Below are 22,176 nucleotides of genomic sequence, written 5' to 3'. Positions count from 1 at the left end.
GTCAACAATGAAACATGTTCTCTCCTAATTGAAGGAATAAAGCTATCCCACTAAGGGGAGCCTTCACCTGGAAAGACTTAAGGAAGTATGTCCTAGAACTTCTGCTGGTTTTAAATACATATTTGTATGCCTCTTTCCCAGTGAAATTGTATACTCCAAAGTCAGCTCAGCCAGCAGCCTGCAATCCAAACCCTCTCTCTCCTCCTCTCTATCTACTTATCACACATTCCCTGTAATATCCCTAGCAGCTTGCCTCACGCTTGAACCCTCAGGCCCTGTATACAGCATTGATAGAAGTACCTGCTGTGGCTATTAGATGGCCCCCATCTACTAGGGGTTCTCTTTTCTTTTCTGTCTTTTCTTTTGTAAACTGCTCATACCTAGCAACCTCTCTTTATCTTACCCTATCTTACTGTTCGCCCCTTTCTGCTCCACTACCTCTTTCTACCCTTCTCTGTTGCTCTGAGCTTCCACTCGCTCCTACCTCTTGACAACAAAGTTACTTATATCCCTGTGCCTTATTTATCTTCATTCTGAGTACTTACTGATAGTTTTTCTCCTGGACCTCTTCTCCTTTGGCTCTTCCCGCTCCGTTCGCCCTGCGGGCTCACTCCGCTCCCCTCCCTACCCCCAATTCCCACCCACCCCCAGGGGTCCTACATTTATCTGGAATATTGACACACCCCTATTTACCTCCTCTCTAATCACAGCCCCACACCACTCCCTAAATACATCACAGTTACCACTCTCATACCTACACATCCTCCCCATTCTTAAACACTATACCTATCTGATTACATCCCTACCTCCAGCCACACCCTATCTAATTACTATAAGCTAACATTACCCCATCACACTATATCCTACATAACTACAACCCCCCACTTAGTTCACAATGCCCATACTATCCATCCATCCTTTACTGAGATTACTTATCTCTATACTACTAGTATCATCTCTTATATCTACTTATATCATAACTTCTTACGAATTCTCCAAGAATATCTCTCCTTCACCGCCCACTAAAAGCACCTCTACACATGCAATACCTTTATCTGCATGCTACTTACTCTCACCCTCTCAGTCCATATACCTTCTAGCCAAATACCACAGGCTAGTACATTACAAATGTATAAAGAGTCTAACCAAAAAGACATATCTTTCTCACTATAATCTTAAACAACATATATTTCTTACTCTTCTCCACTTACTACAAGATGGTGATATTCACCCCAATCCTGGCCCACATCTTACTACAACCAACATCAAACAAAACCAAACTAAACCTTTATCACTCTTGTACTCTAACCCTTCAAATTCCCTTTCCATAGCCCATCTTAATATACGTAGTATCTGCAACAAAATCAGTCAACTCCATGCCCTCCTTGAAACTCAACAGTTTGACATTTTATGCCTATCAGAAACTTGGTTAAAACCTTCCATTAAAGACATCGAAATTACCCCACCCGGTTATAACATGATTAGACTTGATCGCACTACCAAGAAAGGAGGTGAGGTAGCCATTCTGTACAAAGCAAAACTTAAACTTAATCCTCTAGACCTGACTCTTACCCAAAACACAAATGCAGAAGTTATTAGCTCCAAAATACAAATCAATAACACTAAAGCAATAAACATCATTTGTACTTATCTCCCCCCTGGAAATAACATCAATACCCTTGAAGATATACTTTACCAACTTTCTATCAAACTCCCACAAGAAACACTAATCCTAGGGGACTTCAACATAGATTGGAATTCCTGTAACAATGATAACCCTACTTCCCACATCAACCTCTATGGCTTCAAACAACTTATCGATGGTCCCACTAGAATTAATAAAACAAACAATAAGCATACCACCCTAGACTGGATTCTTACAAATACCCCCTTGCAAACCTACCAATCACATATCCTTCCAGATGACCTTAGTGACCACGCACTAACCTATATCATTAGATGCAAAACCAACCTAACCCTACCCACCACTTTCCGAACTCTACACTCAAAAAAGCAATTTAACCCTGATCACTTTCAAGCTGAACTTTCACAATGTCATTGGGCCCCACTAAAATATCTCCCACTCAACAAAGCAGTAGACCACTTCAATTCTACATTCCTAGCTATACTTAATCAGCACGCCCCAAGTCGCACCATTAGAACCAAAACTAAAACTGCTCCCTGGCTAACCACAAATACTAAGCATAAAATAGCCCTAAGAAACAAATCTTGGCATAAATGGCGTACCTCCAAAAGTCCAACTGACCACCAAAACTTTAGAGAACTTCGAAACAGTACTAAAAAAGCAATCCTATCAGACAAAAAGAAATACTACGTTCAACTTCAAAATACTACGAAAAATGAACCAAAAACATTCTGGTCTTGTATTAATAATCTGCTGACCCCAGGCAAAATAATTACCCCCAACCCACAGGATTCCGACCCAGATAACCCCACACTAACAGCCAATAACTTTAATTCCTTCTTCACCAATTCTATACAAATGCTAGCCAACCAACTATCTCCAGATACTTCGCAACTACCTCCATATACCTTAATAAACACTATCCCTCCCTTTAACCTACAACCTGTATCTACCTCCAACATACAATCTCTTCTCCATAAACTAAAACCTACTACCCCTTCTGCAGACAAGCTTCCTGCTGAATTCTTGCAACTAGCAGCAAAATCCATTGCTTACCCTGTCTCTATCCTGATAAACAGATCAATAAAAGAAGGTATTTTTCCAACACTCTGGAAGATATCTCATATAATACCCTTACATAAAGGAGGCAAATCTTATGACTTCTCCAACTATCGTCCCATAGCACTTCTATCCCCCTTAGCCAAAATCATGGAGAAATGTATACATAAACAACTACTCACCCATCTCCTCCATAACAACCTTCTAGCTGACACTCAACATGGTTTCAGACCTGCCCACAGTACCACCACAGCTTTACTCTCCTTTACCAATACCATAAACTTCAACCACAACAACAACAAACTTACATCTTCTCTTTTCTTAGACCTATCAAAAGCCTTTGATATGGTGAATCATTCACTTCTTCTGCACACACTAAAATCTCTGGCCCTGGATCCCTCTTCCATAACCTGGTTTTCTTCCTATCTAGAAAACCAGCAGCAAGCCGTGCTCTGGAAAAACTCACTATCTGCTCTCCTCCCTATTTCTTTAGGAGTACCACAAGGGTCTATCCTAGGCCCACTTCTATTTTCCATCTTTATCAACGACCTCCAATCATCTATACCTAACACTACCTGCATACAATATGCAGATGATTCCACCATTATTTGCACTGCTTCTTCTCAAACTGAACTCGAGACTCAAACTCAAACAGCCTTCTCAACTGTAGAACAGTGGTTCTCCAATCGCTGCCTACTCCTTAACCCTAAGAAAACTAAATTATTACTCTTTTCACCTACACGTAAATCAACTTTATTAAACTTCAGTATTACAGCAACTGACAACACGATTATCTCTCCTGATTCCACAACTAAACTTCTCGGTGTTATTATCGATAACAATCTTAACTATGATAGTCAAATCAACAGTACTATTAAAGCAGTTAATAAGAAAATAGGATCCCTGTACAGAATAAAGCCCTTCCTCACACCTGAAGCTAGGACAACCTTAGCCCAAACACACCTTATCTCTACGCTTCTGTATGCCTCCCCCATTTACACTAATCTATCTAAAAGTAACCTTAAGAAACTTACTACATCTTATCATAATATTGCCAGATTTGCCACCTCATCCCAATTCAGAACCCACCACTGTCTAAACCTAAAACAACTACACTGGCTGGAACTCCCTAACAAGCTCATTTTTCAACAACTTTTAATAGCACACAAAATCCTATACCAACCTTCTAAAACACCAGCTCTTTATAACATCTTGACTCCCTACATAAACCTGAAACAACTACGTTCCTCTGATAAACTACTTGCTAATATTACCAAATCTAACAATTCTGCAGGAAACTGCCTCTTCTCTAACTCAGTAGGTAGAACTTTTACGTTTGGTGTGCTCCTGTTTGATTCCGTTTGCCTTGTTTTACCAGTAGGTAAAATATGGAATAATCTTCCATCTGATATCTCTTCATTGTCCACTCTTCCACTCTTTAAGAAACAACTATTAAGACACTTCAATAAATTCTGGCTTTGTTCTTGTACCAACCCAGACTAACCTGTTTGTACCTTACTCTATCATAAACCTTCCTTAACCACTTTGACCCTCGCATCTACCTCAACTCTCCAACTAACAAAATTTCCCTAATCTTTGTAAATACTACTTTATTCATTTTAACATTTCTGACCTTCCTTTTGTATTGCTAAGATTTAACCTCAAACTTAATCTCTTACTAATTTAGCCTTTTCTAGTTAGTCATGAACTATAATATAACTGATTATATAACACATTAGTTCTATGCAATATTTGTAATTGTAAAACTGTTTTAGCCCTGGAGCTTTTCTCCACTGGCCTTTTTTTTTTAAGTTAGCTTATTTAGTTCATTAAGATCTATAATATATGTGATTACATTTCATTTTTCCCATTGCATATCACACTTGTACTATGTATTATTTGTATTTGTATTTGAAAAATTTTTTGTACCTCTGGAGCTTTTCTCCCCGGGCCTCCACTGAAAATGGACATAAATCCAGTTGGACTAGCCCGGTCAACAAATGTAAAATAAATAAAATAAAATAAATAAATGTCAGGAAGGGCTTTTTTCTGCTAATGAGAGTGGTAATCAACATTATTCTACCAATGGGGGCATTGATTGTGGCTCTAAATCTTTTTTAACCAAGAAAGGAAACAATGTAAAGAGAACTATAAATACAAGAAGCAGGATGGTGAGCAGTTCAAATTCATTGGGGGGCGAGATTTAGAGACTTTGAATCCAGCTTTCAATGAAAATTTCAACGTGGTGAACTTATCTGATACTGTGTTGACTGAGACTTGAGCTCCGTATCTTAAGGTACGGCTTGAATTTTGTTCCCACTAGGAAGGCTGAATTTAGTAAAACAGTTATTGACAATAAAAAGTTTACTCGTAACAAATCTTCACTTTTTAATGAATAATGTACCTTGTTCTAACAAAAAGTTTTTAAACCTTCTGCTTATACACCTTCTTTAAATCACACCATTAAGGTTTTTGAAGAAATGTGTTTACAAGATTTGGCTGTTACTTTGGAAACAAATAGGAGATGGTTTGACAGCTTGACTACTGTAGAACGTAAGGCATTTAATGAACTTAGAAAAAAATCTCACCTCAGGTTTATGAAAAGTGACAAAGGGGGTAACATTGTTGTTATGAATACATCTAAATATAAGGAAAGCACGACATGTATTTTAAGTAACACTGAAGAATATGAGAAAGTTCAATTGTTTAATATTAATCACAGTTACAGGTACATTTATTCTTTTTTGTATGATGCATTAATGTCTGGTGATATGGATTTTCAAATGTATGATTTTTATGTTGTTGGAAAAACAAAAATTGGGGTGCTTTTCGGCATCCCAAAAATTCACAAAGACATGCTTAACCCACTGTTTAGGCCGATTGTTTTATCACCACATTCTATTACTGAAGGTATAGCTTTATTGGTAGATGCTATTCTTAACCCTTTAGTGCAGAATTTATCTTCTTACTTAAAGGACTCTTGGGATTTTCTCAACAAGTTGAGAATTTTCTCAGAATCTATTGATTTGAGTAAGATAGAATTTGTCATGTTTTCTATTGATGTTGTTTCTCGTTTTACTTGTATTCCTCATGAAGGGGGACTAGAAGCTGTACGTAGTTATTTAACAACTTACTCTAGAATGAAAACAGGGAATGTTTCCTTAGTTTGTAATTTAATTGATATCATTTTGAATAATATTTTTTTTAATTTTTGGCAACAACTATTATAAACGGAAGAGGGTTCTGTGGCTTCTCCTGCATACGCCAAGATAGTTATGTCTTGGTGGGAGACCAATTTTTTGGTAAAAATACAAGAAAAATTTAAAATTTTCTTTTAGTGTAGGTTTTTTGATGATCTTTTTTTATCATACAGGGCAACCAGGATTTGTTAAATTCTTTCTTAGTTGACCTTAATAGTTCATCCGATTTTTTTAAAATTTGTTTTTAGTGAAGGGAAATTCCCAGTTAACTTTTTGGATGTTAGTCTTTGGTGGGACCATCAGGTAAACAAATTTCAAAGTTCAGTTTATAGAAAAAAGACTTTCACCAACAGTTATTTACATTTTAACAGTAATCATCCTAAGTATGTAAAGAAAAATATACCCAAAGGACAATTTATTAGAGCCTGTCGTATGACCACTAGGGACAATGATTTGACTAAGGAATTTGAAATAATCAAATCTATGTTCAACAATAGGGGCTATGACCCCGTTTTTTTGAATGAACTTAGTAGGGAGATTATGAACTAACGAGACTCTCTTTATCCAGCAATTTTGAGGACAACATTAAATAATATTGTTGGAAAAAATGATAGGGAATTTAATGGAAGAAGCTCTTTTGATGTAGTTTGTTCATTAGATATGATGGTTGATTATTACAACATTAAGAACATTTTGGAAAAGAATTGGTGTATATTAAAAGGTAACTCTGATTTGTTCAAGACATTAAGTGACCGACCAAAATGTGTTTTTAGAAATCATTACAATTTTAAAAGGTTTTTGGAAAATTCTGATTACAAATTTAATAGTTCTTTGACTAGTAAAAAGGGTATGTTTCGTTGTGAAAAATGTAATTTTTGTAGGTTCATATCTGAGGGGCCTTTTATTATGTTGGAACATTTTAACATCACTTTTGAAGTACCTGGTTTTGTTAATTGTTCCACTAAAGGGGTAGTATATATTAGCATGTGTTGTGGCTGTTCGGCATTTTATATTGGTATGACTACCTGTAGATTAAGGGAACGTATAAGGGAACATAATTATAGTATTAGAGTTAAGGATTCTAAGAATGCACTTTTTCATCATACCCTTGAGTGTGCAAAATATAAAAAATTTCTTTTTTCAGTTTTAGAAGTTTGCAACACAGATCTCAGGGGTGGGGACTTTAAGAATTTTTTAGAGCAAAGAGAAACCATGTGGCAAATTAGACTTTTTTCTGATAAGAAACCTGGATTAAATTAAGCCATTAATATTAAATGTTTTTTTAAGGCATAGCAAATTAAAATTAAATAAGGGCCTGGATTTCCAGGCATATCTTGATTAGCATGGAAATAATTTTTTGTTATCCACATTTGTTTTATTTTTTGCCGCCCCCCCCCCTTCCCCTTCCTTCTCCCTTCCTTTTTTATTTACACATGGTTCCTAAATGATGGCTTACACCAAGTTTGTTAATTGATTAATGATTTTATTGATGTGATTATTTATTTGATTGATTTGAGTGAATTTTTTATCTTGTATTCTGAGGAAGTCTTCGGATGAAAGCATTGAATAAAGTGTGGTACGCTAAAATTACTTTTGCCTCGCCTCTGGTTCCTGACATTTACTGGTGTGATTAGAATAACTCAAAGCTGGATCTTCCCATATACCCAAGTCCTAAAATGAATCTACATTTTCCATCACCATGTGCTGTGTTAAGTATTCACCTTTCAATTTATGTCTCGCAAATCTCATTTGCTTAGTTTTTGATGTATTTATCAGCATATTATGCTCTTGTGCTGAAATGGTCATGTTAGTCAAGGGTTATGGTTAGATAATTGCAATTTATCTAGGTCATCAATATTAATGAATGTTCCAGTTTCTTTGTCTGGAATACAATACAACAAAAATGTTTTGGAGTCTTCTGCCCGAAAAGCTATTACAAAAAAATAAAAGTCAAATTCTTCTCCTATATTTAAAAAAAATTATAAACATAATAGCAATGTTATGTACAAATGAAAAATAAGTGATTAGAATATGATCTGTAAGTGGATACCTTGCTATTGGAATAATCTTGAAATTTTGTTAATAAAATATCAGGAGACTTGACCAAATTTATTATATTATATGTGTTATTGAACTGTCATCCTTTCTTGGTATATATTGTTAAAATAATAAAAATGTATTAATAAAAAACTTTAAGTTGGGAAGGCAGGGATTGATAAATTTATGTAATGCTGGACTAAACAAAAGTAATGCTAATATTTTTTTTCTATTACTGTATTTGTACCTATGTAACTTGTCAATGTAATGTTTAATAAAGATGCTAAAAAATTAAGTCAGCACACAAAATGCATAAAAGCAGGCAGTAATGGATGTGTTCTGTAATCTATATGGGTGCAGAGTATACAGTGGGCCTATAAGTGCCCAAGATATAAGAAGGATGTGGAATTCAGAATGCTGACTAGATATATTTTTTACATTGAGGTCTCAAGGACAGACTGTCAAATTTATTGTGTTACCATTGAACATAACAGGCTAAGGAGTGGTATCTAACAACCAACCATGGAAGAACTCTCAGATCATGTGGCCCAAGCAGGTATGACCCTAACCCTGAGTAGCATCCTGCCTTCGCCCAGAATGATACCACAATATAAGGACAAAATGATTGACTTCAACAATTGGCTAAGCTTCTGGTGTCATTCAAAGGGGATCCAGTATCTGCCTGCCTGGTGAATCTGGGCATACTGGGGCAATGCAGCAATTGTCTCATGTACACAGACAACACTCTCCTCCTACCACCCAACACTACAACCTGTGAGAGATGCATTTACATAGCCAAACTGGAAGCAAAGCTCTCTCCACCCAAGATTGTGCTAGACAGTCAAGAGGAGAAGGTTAACACCCGCACTACACCTCAAGCAGCACATAGTCCTTCTAAACCCACACCACCAACACCCACACATAGCAAAATTAAATCCACATATGCGGAGGCCCTTAACTGTAACCTGCCCAAGCAACAAGGACCTCTGAAGCTGAAATGCTAACAAACACCAATCACAACCAAAGTGTCACATAGCTCACAACACCAGTGTGCCACCCAGCAACAGCCCCTAAGGCAAGGCAATGTACCTAACACTTTAGTCATAGGTGACTCTATAGTCAGGCACACTGATGTCCCACTCATCAGGCTGAACAAGGAAAAAATTACAGTCAGCTGCCTGTCGGGTGCCAGGATCCACCACATAATGTATGCACTCAAGTCACTCCACAACAAGTACAAATATGACTCTGTCATTGTCCATGTTGGAGTGAATGACTTGAGACATACCTCCCTGGACTACATAAAAAGAGACATGGAAGAGCTGTCGGATCATGTGACCCAGGCAGGTATGACCCAAGCCCTGAGTAGCATCCTGCTTTCGCCCAGAATGATACCACAATATAAGGACAAAATGATTGAATTCAACAATTGGCTAAGCTTCTGGTGTCATTCAAAGGGGATCCAGTATCTGTCGGCCTGGGATGACATGATCGACAGACCACGATGCTTTGCCACAGATGGTCTGCACCTGTCACTCCTGGGATTCAGGTTACTGGCTAAGGCTCTTGTCACCTCTATAGTGCCTTTTTTAGGCCAAGTTCAAAGGACAAAACCACCACCGTAACAGGTACAAGCATGCAAATTCTGAAGGCAATGCTACTCAATGCTAGAAGTCTAAACCTCAAAATGCACTCTCTCAAGGCACTCCTAAAAATTGAGAACATCGATATCTGTGCAGTAACTGAGACCTGGTTCAAGGCTCCAGAGAACACCCCTTCAATACCAGACTACAACTCTTACCACACTTTTCGGCCACCAAACTAGGACTGAAACACTAAAGGTGGAGGAGAGTCCATATTCACCAAGGATATTCACGCCACCAGGCTAGCTGTTTGACACAATGCATCTGTAATTCTCCAGGTGCAACTAACACTAGGTAAGACTGCAATCCAAATTGTAGCTTGCTACAGATCCCCCACCATACCCAAAGATTCTCACTACACTTTTCTAAACATACTGGAAAATATTAATATACAACCAAACACACTAATACTGGGTGATTTCAACTACCCTGCCATTAATTGGGGAAACTACTCATGTACCAACACCTTTGCCCAACGGTTCTTGGAATTCATAAATTCCAACGCCCTGGATCAACTAATCCATACTCCCACCAGGGGCTCCAATATCCTAGACCTGGTCATTACCAACATGGGAAATCGATGCTCCGCACCTATGGTCATCCCCTCATTGGTCAAGTCTGACAATAAGCTAATCACCCTTAACATCCACATCCCACCCCCACCCCCCAGTAAGGAAACCTCCATAAAAAACTTCTCCAAAGCCAACTTCATGCTACTCAAGTCAGAAATGACAAACTTCATGACACCCATGCAGATGGGAACTGAAAGTTCAAGTGCTGAATCCTGCACTAAGGCACTCTATGAGAACATCCACTGATGCATGAATCGTGCCATCCCAAATAGAACCAAGATGCTCTCCTCCAAAAAAAGGAAGCCACTCTGATGGTCCCTTGCCATAAACAAACTTTACAACAAAATGAAGAAACCGTTGCAGAAAAGAGGAAAATCCCAGGATGCAAAAAACTCCCTTACCAGCCTCAGTGAGAAGCTGAGATCCCTCATAAAATCCTCCAAAGCTAGTTATGAAAATAAAATTGTCAACGATTCCAAAGACAACCACAAGGCATTCTATAACTATGTCAAGAATCTAAATGGCAATGCTCAGATCTACTCTGAGCTACAACAAAATGGCATTAAATATACTGATCCTAAGGATATTGCCAATATCCTGGCAGATCAATTCAGTGCCAACTTCACCCCCTCTCACCCCCTAAATGGCCCATCTCAATACTGAAAGATTGGTATTAAGTATACTGATCCAAGGATATTGCCAATATCCTGCAGATCAATTCAGTGCCAACTTCACCCCCCCCCCCTCACCCCCTAAACAGCCCATCTCAATACAGGAAGATTGCCAAATTCCATTAATAACGGCCACACAGGTAAAAAACTCACTCTCCAAAGCTAAGAATACAGCATCCATGGAACAAGATGACATCCCGGGCTGTGTATTACATGAACTGCAAAATGAACTGGCACCTCACCTAAGTGCCATGTTTAATCATAGCCTCACCTCAGGCTTTGTGCCCACTGAGTGGCACACAGCTACAGTTATCCCACTCCACAAGGAGGGAATCCACCTTGGATCCCAGGAACTACTGCCCCATCAGTCTGATGAGCCTGATCTGCAAGGCCATGGAACATATTATCATGGAACTTATAAACAAAGACAATGGCAACCTTCAAACACTGGACCCCACCCAGTTTGGGTTCGTGAAGGGCCGATCTTGTCTCCTGAACCTGATTGACTTCTTCGAATCAGTCTCCAGAGCCGTGGACAAGGGTATGGTGGTCCACACAGCCTATTTGGACCTCACCAAGGCCTTTGACATCATCTCCTACTCTGGAATCATAGATAGACTTGCTAAGCTTGGCATTAATTCCTATGTCACTCGATGGGTTGCCAGCTGGCTTACTGGCAGAACCCACACTGTAAAATTAGCCGACTCCAAATCCAGCTCCAGACAATTGACAAGTGGAGTACCTCAGGGTTCAGTCCTGAGACCACTCTTGTTTGGCATCTACTTCTCTGAAGTACAGGCCAACACTAAGGGACTCTGGCTAACAAAGTTTGCAGATGACTGCAAACTGGGAGCCATTATTGAATCCCTAAAATATGTCGATACTCTACAAAAGGGCCTTACAGAAACAGATGCTTGGTGCCAGAACCATGGACTCAAGCTCAATGCCAAGAAATGTATAGTTATCCCCTTTGGGAAAACACATGCACCCGTGAATTACCACATAGGTGGCAGTACAATAAACACTGAAAGTGTGATAAGAGACTTAGGGACACAAGTGGACAGTGGTCTCACCTTCGATAACCACATCGCTACAACAGTCAAGAAATCCTTCTATGTGGCACACCTCATCACTAAGGGCTTTTCATCCAGGAAAAAGGAGGTCATTGTCCCTCATTAGACCCATTATAGAATACAATGCCCCATTTGGTATGTACCTCTCAAGATATCTTCAACAACTAGAAAGACTGCAGAAATACCTCACTAAAAGAATCACAGGCCTAAAGCAAATGCCCTACACTGACCACCTTAAAATACTCCAGCTATACTCTGTCGCATATCTTCTACTCAGAGGAGATCTCTGCTTAACATACAAGGCCATGTCAAACCCAGAGCTGTTGGACATGCTACACTTAAAAAAATCCCAATCCCTCAGAGCCACATGCTCCAGAGATCTAAACCTTGTCATCACAATAAACAAAACATGCTGGAGGGATAGGCTCCTGACCCAGAGACTCCCCAGACTCTAGAATAGACTGCCCATACATATCAAGTAGAGCGCCTCTTTGACCCTCTTCAAAAGGAACCTTGATTATTGGATGGAAGAAAGGAAATTCACCCCCAGGATCATGTCAGTTGCCCTGCTAGACAGGGGTCCAGGGAAGTAAATAGTGTTGGAAGAAATAGCCAGGGAATTGTTATGGCTAGGCTTGTATAGGCCTTAGGGCCAATAGCCTAGTACCAACCTATGAACCTATGAACCTATGTAATTAATCTGTCAGCTGTAAGTGTGATATGATAATCTGACATTTATTTATGTATTAGACATCAGAAGTAAGACAACCTTAAATGTCTGTTTTAAGTTAAAATTTAATCTGTATCCACAACCTTGTGTCCTCCATCTTAGATGTTGTTGCCTTCAACATGAATAGAATAGAAGATAAGTTAAGCTATTAGCCCAGTCCTTTGGATGTTTGTTGCTGCAACACACTGTCATGTTCTTTGCTCCCCTGATAAAGATCAGGGATGCTACAAACTAGGATTGCATAGCATTAGAGGCCTGCATATTATTTTTAATCAGATTAAAAAGTCATCACCCTATTTCTTTCAAGTTATAGCCTTATGAAAATGTTATATTGGTGAAAAAGGTTATCACAGTTAGATAAGAAGCACTTTTAGCAGGTCCTAGTCATATCTCAACTCACCCCCTTGTGACAGGCAGGTAATAATGAGGTTTTGAATCAGTCTGGAATGTATTTTTATAACACTGTAAAAATCATGGACGATGACCTGAAGACTTATTGCCTTGCTTCACTCCAACAAGGCTATCCTGTCTTCACCCCACATATTGTCCCATCTATTATACTTTGCAAACTAGTCGTATTTTTGCTGTATTGGTTGTTATCTTCATTCATGATGGAATCCTATTGAATAGAATATGTTGTCCTGCTTCTCAACTAGTAAGCAAGTGAGATTGCCACAAAATACAATGGAAATCCTTCAAGCAATTTGTGTGTCCTTTCTGAAGATAGGATAAAGTGGTCTGAAGGCAAGATCTCTGAATTATAGACATTATGGCAAACCATGTGTCTGATGCTATTATAATACCAGGTTTCTGTAAGCTGTTCCCACTATGAATTGTAAGTATTCTGTTCATGACACTTCCTACAATGATGTATGTGTGCCTGAGTCCATTTGCATTCACTCTAGTTCATTTGGGTCAGTAGCACTGTTGTTGTTTGCCTGTCCAAAGCTGGGACAAATTCTACCAGAGAGCAAAATTATTTATATAATCAGTACAAAATAAAGTTCATAACATAATGCAACAATTTCATTTAAACTGTTTCTTTTATTGTGATCAATCAACTTTTAGTCTAATATATTTGCTATGTAGCACTAAATGTATTTGCTTGAGTATATCAAGGGAAGAGGGCTTCCTAACATAATTGCAAATGAGATTTCCAAAATATTATTCCATCCATTTAGTATTTGAAATGTTTATAGTTAATTAAGATTAATTTAGCTGAATGACATAAAACATATACAAGCAGTATTTTCCTACTGTTTAATCGCTCCTGTGTTGTGGCTGGAAATACCAAACAGTCGTTGTAGCTAAGGTGAATATGTAAGTAGCACAGGGAAGGAGTGTAGGAGGCTGGTGTGTGTTTGACTGCAGAACATCTAAGCCTCTGTGCCTTGGCACAAAGGCCTCAAAAAAGTATTTCAGTGTGCACCACCACCTAGAGAACATTTAAGTGTCAGGATAGCTGACAAGTGTTGTTAAATAGTTTGTATTGCTGTGTGATGTAAGACAAACAGCAGGTGGTAAGGGGGGGGGGTTCTGTAATTGAAAGGAGTACAGAGTTTACAGTGGATTATAGATGTGTTAGTGGTATAACATGTTATTGAATGAAGATTGTACCATCTAATTTATGGCATTAACACCAAACACAACATGCAAGGAAGTGGTCACTAACTAAGTCAGCCAGTGCAGGGCTTTAAGTAAAACAGTCCTAGTTCATAAACAGTATGAAAATAAAAAGTATGGTTTGATGATCTGAATTTTGTTTGTATAAAATGTCAACACTAAGGCAAATTTAATTGGGTATTTTAAGTTGAAAGGTAGTCATTGTGCCCTCCATCTTAGGCATCCTTCCCTCCAGCATGAATAGAAAATGAGTTAAGCTGTTGGCCTGTCATTCTGGATGTCCATTGCAGCAACATATTGCTTTATTCTTTGCTCCCCAGACAAAGATCGGGGATGTTGAAGAAAAGGATACCTCTGCTTCATATTAATAAGGCCACCATATTACTTTTTTTGTCAGATGTAAACATTCATGAAACATTTTCTTTTTAGTCTTATTCTTATGAACATGTTACATTAAAAAATAAATTTAGAATAGGCAAGGTGCACTAAAAGTAAGCCTCAGAAAGAAATATATAGTCCCTCATTTAAACATATCTTCAGTATATATGCATTTGAGGGTAAACTCGAAAAATCATAATTTGGAAAATCTTGAACCAATATGTATCATGCCATGTCTGAGATTCATGTTTTTTTTTTTAAGTTCAAAATGGATATGGTGGTTTCAAAGCCTGATCCAAGCAAAATGAAAGCAGGTTGAACTCTGGAAACTGTAAAATATATGTATGTGTCTTTCTTTATTTAAGCAAATGTAATAGGGGGTGTTTTAAACCTTCTCCACTAAAGAATGGATCTATCATCTCATGTGTGTGTGTGTGTGTGTGTGTGTGTGTGTGTGTGTGTGTGTGTGTGTGTGTGTGTGTGTGTGTGTGTGTGTGCGCGTGTGTGTGTGTGTGTGTGGGGGATTATGCAACAAATGCCCTAAACCAGTGCGTATATGGGTAAAGGGTGAAAACTGTGAAATTTTATATCTTATTTCATAGGAGCATGTAATTACTTCCAGAGTCTTGTGATAAAGCAAGGTTTATAAGATCACAACATACAATTCACTATTGCATTGATTAAAGCTACTGTGTGTGAGTCCCCCCCCCCCAAAAAGAAAAATTCTGATTAATTTGCATTTTGTACAGAGGATCTCAAGGGCATGTTTTTTGTTCTATTCATTTCTCCTTGTTACCTGGTTTATTAATTATTTTTGTGGAATGATCTAATATTCAAAATGTAAGTGTACTGGTTGGACTAGTTACTGATAAGATTCCTTTAGAGCTGTTTTGAGACCCTTTTGGTATTCTACATCTGTTAATCAAATGTGCAGGCTAGTGAGACCTGATGTATATTCACTATGCCAATAATTCTCACTTCTTCTGTGGTGATTCTGCCATTAGCATCAAACTGCTTGATACCTCTGTTGAATCTGAAGTCTAGCTGGCATTGTATACCTTAGTGCTATTTTTCATAGAATCATAGAAAAATACAAGACAACTGGGTCAAGTGGCCATTTATGTCTTGGCAGTACCCCCTTAGATCGTACCTCCTTTTTGAAGGAACAATAGACCAGACATGCCGGTGGTATATTTGTTTAAACCCACCCAGCTGTCTGACTCCTTTTCAAAGAAAGTTTGTTGCATTGCTTAATTTGGGCTCGAAGTTTGTTCCAGAGAAGGGGTAAGCACTGCATGACAAATCTGTCTCTTGTTTTATTTATTTGCCGAAGCAAGATTAGATCCCCAGTTATGGTCTTAATAGGACTGTTTAATTTGTGGTGATATAAGAATTTTTGGACTACCAGATCCCTAATGGCCAAATAAATGAGATATAGATCACCTCTTAGAAATCTATAGGACACTGAATAAAGAGTCAGTGCTTTCAGCCACTCCTGGTAGCTCTTGACTTTTAAAAACATGATCTTATACAATCATAGGTAAGTATGAGGCTATCAGTCTGCAGACTGTTGCATGCATAGCTAATAACCAGAGGTTAGAATCAAGCTCTGAACCTTGGATCAGTCAGGTAAAGATCTTAGCTATTATGCTAACCCACAAACTCTAACATAAGTTCATAGGTAGAAATGTTTTACTTTAGTGGAAGTGTACACGCCAGATCTGCTGGATAAGCCAATCTTACCTATCACTACAGTCACACTAATCATTGCTGGATTTGAACACTGTATTTCCTGCCAACATCACATAAGTCTTTTTAGTTTGGACCATCTGGGATCTTTCAAGTTGCTTGATATATCAAGTAAGATACATCCCAAAAAGGAATATTATATTCGATAATAGGTCTGATCAATGTGAAACAGAGAAGGGTAAGAAATTTCTTAGGATCTAGATGAAATATCTTTTGCATTCAGTTGCACAATGTAAAAAGATTTCCTAAATCACTATTTCAATGTGATGGTCATTGACAAGGGAATTATCTACCCATGTCCCAAAGTCCCTCACCGCTTTCATTTGGGACTATTATGTATACTATACGATACACAAAGGACTGTTTAACAAATGCAATGATATTGATATTTTTATCATTTAGTGGTAACTGATTGTATTGAATACAAGCTGGCATGTGTGAGTTCCAATTAGAAATTCTGTATACTAGAGGGTGTACTTGGGGATGACACCAAGTTTACAGTTATCCACAAATTTGGTTAGCGAGAGATCCTTATTTGTAATTTGGATATCTATGAAGACGATGCCAAATAGGGTCTATACTAGATCAACGAAATGGCATTACAGTGAATGCTGTTTCGCTGACACATATTGTCCAAAATCTGAAAATAGCGAAGGCTCAGGTCAGTGATTTTTTTTTTCCCCAGGGAAAAAAAATCAACTGGCCTGAGCCATGACAGTACCCTTTACCCCACTGTAGTGTGATCTTGGAGTTGGTATATTTAGTTAGGCGGTGTGGGGGGGTACAGCTGCCCACATTGCGTGGGTGTGGGGAGATGAAGCCACCCACTTTATGTTTGAAATTGTGTGTATGTGTTTTTAGTGCAAGCGATTTCTTTCCCAGGGAAAAAAATCGCTGTTTTGAATGCTCGTGGTTAAGTGAGGTCACTGATTACGTGTCAATAAAGAGACATTTGATGGAATGCCTCTTTGAGCATTTAATATAGACCTGCCAAATAGTAATGGTCCCAGCACAGAGCCCTGAAGAGCACTCATGATCACCTTCATGTTTACTGAGGACCTGGACTTTTTTTGGTTCCATTGGTGTTTTTTCGTTGTCAGTTTGCCTTGGGTAACACTTTTGCCATTCTGCTGCTGCTTGTTCTTCTTGGTTGGATTTTTGCAGTTGCTTATGGCGAGTGCACCAGAAGAAGACAACCTTGATATCACCTTACATTCTACTCCTACCCATCAGGAAAATATGTTGGATGCTTTGGTGACTGCTGTCGGTGAGATGCAGAAATCCTTGACTGCCTTGGTGGCTAGGATAAAGGAATTAAGCCTTGAAGGAAGAATGTCCAGTATAGGGGCAGGTAACCAGGCTGGTGTTAAGATCAACAATGTTGTTTTTCTTTCTTCTAACAGTAAGCCTGCCCTGGCTGTACGAGATGTTGGTGTTGAAGTTAACAAACTGTTGAGTCTGAATATAGATCCCTTTCTTGAAGATCTATTTCAGATTAATCAAGTCACCAGTAGAAATAACAGTATGGCTGCTTTGGAAAATCTGGAGAGGGGCTTAAAGCGGTATCGCACTTTACATATAGAGAATAAGTATTTTGAACATTGTGTGAAAGTGGGGATTGTCCCTAAGGGTCTTCGTTTTTTTTAAGATGCCCAATGGGATTGTCACTGACAGTCCATTTTTTTAAAGAAGTTGTTTGCTTCTTTAACAACCCCAGTTTGGAGTTTATGAAATTGCTCATTAAGAACAATACCAGTTCATTAAAAACCCTCAGAGATGATCTGACCCATTTAGGTAATGATATCCAACAGTTAATAGAAGGCTGTTCAGAATTGACAAGCGAATATCAGCAACTGTTAGATAGAGTAGATACAATGGAAAAGCAGGTCATACAGCACAAGTCTAAGAAGGTTTTAAGGGACTTGCCTGTTTATGAACTCGTTAAAGAGTTTGTTGACTTTATTCCAACAGGCGCTAAACCTAAAAGCAATTCCATTTCTACACAAGGGCATGTTTCAAATGGCAATGACTTTTCTAATGGAGATAATAGGGTTTCTCATGATATTCCTGTAACGACCCTTTAAATTTGAATCTGGGTTCTGATCCTCTGCAACATGGTGACGTCAATCCAATTTTGGTTAAACTGAAGGTGGACATTTTTGTGCATGCATCTAGTGATGTTGGCAAGCAAGTGGAAATGAACACTGGCCAGAATAATAAATGGACTGGTAACAAATCGACTGCTTTTCCTGGAAATAAGTCTTTACAGCCGAAGAACAAAAGTAACTAGCAGGAGCAGAGGCTACCAAACTCGCAACCGAGGAAGGAGTGGGCTGCGGAGGTAGCAAGGACTATGAACTTTGACTGTGTTCATATTTCGGTATTTAACCTCAAATTTTGTTTTAACTTGTGAGCATGTCAATGTCTTGAAACTAGGTTTGAATTTTCAACCTAGTAGAATGGCAAATTTGTCTAAAGCACTGTTGGAATTGAAGTTTTTTTCAGGGAAGCTCAATTTGCAATACATTTTAAATTATGTCACTTTAAGTACCACATTGTCTAAACCTTCTACTTACAATCCCACATTAGTACATACTTTAAAAATGTTTGAAAACCTTTGTGAAAGAGACATTAGGAACCAAATTAGTGTTAAAAATTATCATTCTTATTACAATTTGAGTAACAATGAGAAAAGGGCATTGAATGAGTTGATGTGTAGTGGATGGTATTTCACGTCCGGCTGTAGACCGGTTTGCTGACTGTTTGCGACAGGATGCGAATCCACTTGAGCTGTTTGAGTGCGTGGAGCACCAACTTGATGGAGCTAATTAAATGGATTTCAACAGAGAAGGGCTACGAGTGGCATCCGAGAAGCTGGAAGTGGATTTATTTAAACTAAAAAGGATGCAGACACAGAGACAACATTTTGAGGTTTGCATTAAGCGGAGGCTCGTTCCCAGAGGGCTTAGGGTCCTCAAGATGCCTACTACAGCGACGGTGCATCCAGAGTTACTTTTTGAGTAGCAACAGTTGAATTTAGAGGTAAGCCTCAATTACATGAGGTTGATGAACAAATTTTTTACACCACTGGAGGAAGCGTTGAGGCTGGATGTACAACAACAACGTACTGCCATTTATAATACATATCCAGCCTCCGCTGTTAATAACTGTTGTCATGTGTTATTGGATAATGTTGCACAATATGAGAGGAGGTTATTGAACCAGAAAAGAGACAAACTGCAACGTGACATTACTGATTTTAAATTAGGTAATATTTTCACTTGGCCTAGAGTGAATAATGGGGTGAGGGGCCATGTGAATCGTGACAATAATAATGTCAATAATGCCAATAGCAATACTGACTTTAAACTGAGCGATAATTCTTTGGATGTATCCAATCCCAATGCTGTAAATGGTGATATAAATAATGCCAGAATTTATGTTATTAATTTAGATGTTTCAAGAGATGTTATTACTAATAATAATGAGAATACAAATGTAATTATGTCTCCTGTTTCACAAACAGGTAGAATGAATGATATCTCTATTGATACTAATGTTCCTGGTCCTGTAGTAAGAAGGAAGACTAATTTGATTCATTCAAATTCTAATGATTCTGTAAGTAATGTGGTTGTTGAAGCAACATCATCTGGGACTATTGTGTTTGATTCTAAACACCCTTTCCCCATCAGGTCCCTTTCGAGGGAAGGCAGGAAACGATCTACGAGCAGGGGGCGGCAGAAGAGGAAGCTTTCTCCCGACCACCCCCTGAATCAGAGTATTTTATTTTTATTTATTTATTTTTATTTTATTTTTGTTAACCGGGAAAGTCCGACTGGACACAGGTCCATTTTCAGCGGAGGCCCGGGGAGAAAAGCTCCATGATACAATACAATATTAGATGAAAACAGTACAAAGCAATTCTTAACATTTATAAGTAGTACAGAGGACCATTTACATGGCATGTGATAACTAGAAGAATATACAGTCAGTACTCTAGTAGAATATACAAGTAGGACAAATAATACAAATATATATAAATATTTTTTTTTTTTCCCTTCAAAATATTAGTAGATATAAAGTTGTAATACATTTATGCTTTAGTATAACTGAGAAGTAAATAAATGCCCATAGTGGCATAAAATAGGGTAAAGGTATAGGTAGGATGAGAGTAAGATAATCTCTGTTAGATATTGTGTTAGTCTAGAAACAGATTAGAGTGTTTTTCAGGTAAGGGATATGGTACAGAATAGTACAAGTTTTGGAATGTTTACTGCTTATAGATTGATGAAATGTTAGGATGAATCTGTGGGATAGCAGTAGAGCTCAGTAAAGGAAAATGTTGTAGTGTAGCATAGTCCATGCAACTGAGCATAGATGTTGCTACCCTGGGGTATAGCAAGAGCAGAGCCAGATGTTAGAATAGTAGGATTTCAAGAGGTGTTTGAAATGGGTGCAAGAAGTAGTGCTGGTTATATTGTTTGGGAGTGAGTTCTAGGTTTGTGCTGTTGTGCAGGCAAAGAGAGATTTACCTGCTTCATATTTATGTCTAATTACTTGAATGAGATTTTGGTTGCTAGATCCCAGGGCTCTAGTGGTGGTGTAGGGCTTAATTAGTTGTTGGAGGGCAGGTGTTTTTCAGGGTAGTAGTAGAGTTTATGTGCAACTATGGCTTGATTGAGTCTAAGTAGCTGAGGAAGTTCCAGCCACTTGAGTTGCATTAGGGAAAGACAGTGATGGGATCTATTTGAGGAGTCTGTTGCAAATTTGGCAATTTTGTTGTAGCATGATTCCATTTTGTGAAGTTCGGTCCGGTGAAGGTTAGTTAAGATAGGGAAGCATAGAGAAGGATAGAGAGGAGATGGCTTCTTGCAATAGTGGCTTTGGTCTGAATAGTCATGAACTTTTTATTTCTATAGAGTAGACCCAGTTTTCGGTTGACCTTTTTGATGGTTTGTGCTATATGGATATCATACTTTAGGTGGTTATCAATGTCAACTCCTAGTAGTTTGATGTGGTTGGTTGGTGTGATTTGAATATTGTTTTTGGAGTTTATAGTGAGGTTATAGTCAGAGTTGGATGATCTGCCAGGGGTGAATAGTATTAGTTTGGTTTTCTTTGGGTTGAGAATAAGTTGTATTTTAGTAAACCAGGTTTCTGCTAGGGTAAAGTTGTATTGGGTGATGGTGTGTAGTTCCTTAATGCTGGTGGCAACACAGGTTATGGTGGTGTCATCAGCATATTGAACTACTGTAGCAGTGGGTAGTGAAGAAGAAATGTCATTAGTGAAGAGGGAGGATAGCAGTGGACCAAGGATTGATCCCTGAGGGACTCCTATGGAAACTGGTAAGAGGGGGGACAGATTTTCTTGCCAGAGAACTGCTTGTTGGCGTTCTGATAAATAGCTGCTGAACCAGAGTATGGTGGAGGGGCAAATATTGAGACTAGATAGAGTATTGAGGAGCAGATTGTGGTTAACCATGTCAAAGGCTTTTGATAAGTCGAGGAAGATGGAAGATACGAAAAGACCTTGTATCAAGTATCAAGAGGATGTGGGAGGGGAGGAAAATGAACTAGTTATTAATTTGTCGACCTATTGTCTTTCTCATGATGAAAAAGAAGTGCTTTCAAGAGGTTTACCATTTATTCCCACCAGTTTTAGTAAGCTGGAAGATACATTGAGAGATTTTAAGCTCTTTATTCGGAAGTTGTCGTTACGGGTAGAGATGCAAGGTGATGGGACTATTGGTACTATGTTGAGGAAGCCTAGTACATATATGCCATCTGTTCATCCCT

The sequence above is a fragment of the Protopterus annectens genome, chromosome 10.part0, assembly GCF_019279795.1.
Source record: "Protopterus annectens isolate FY-2018-M chromosome 10.part0, PAN1.0, whole genome shotgun sequence".
Classification (NCBI taxonomy): domain Eukaryota; kingdom Metazoa; phylum Chordata; order Ceratodontiformes; family Protopteridae; genus Protopterus; species Protopterus annectens.
The sequence above is the reverse complement of the archived record's forward strand: the minus strand, read 5'-3'. Positions refer to the sequence as shown.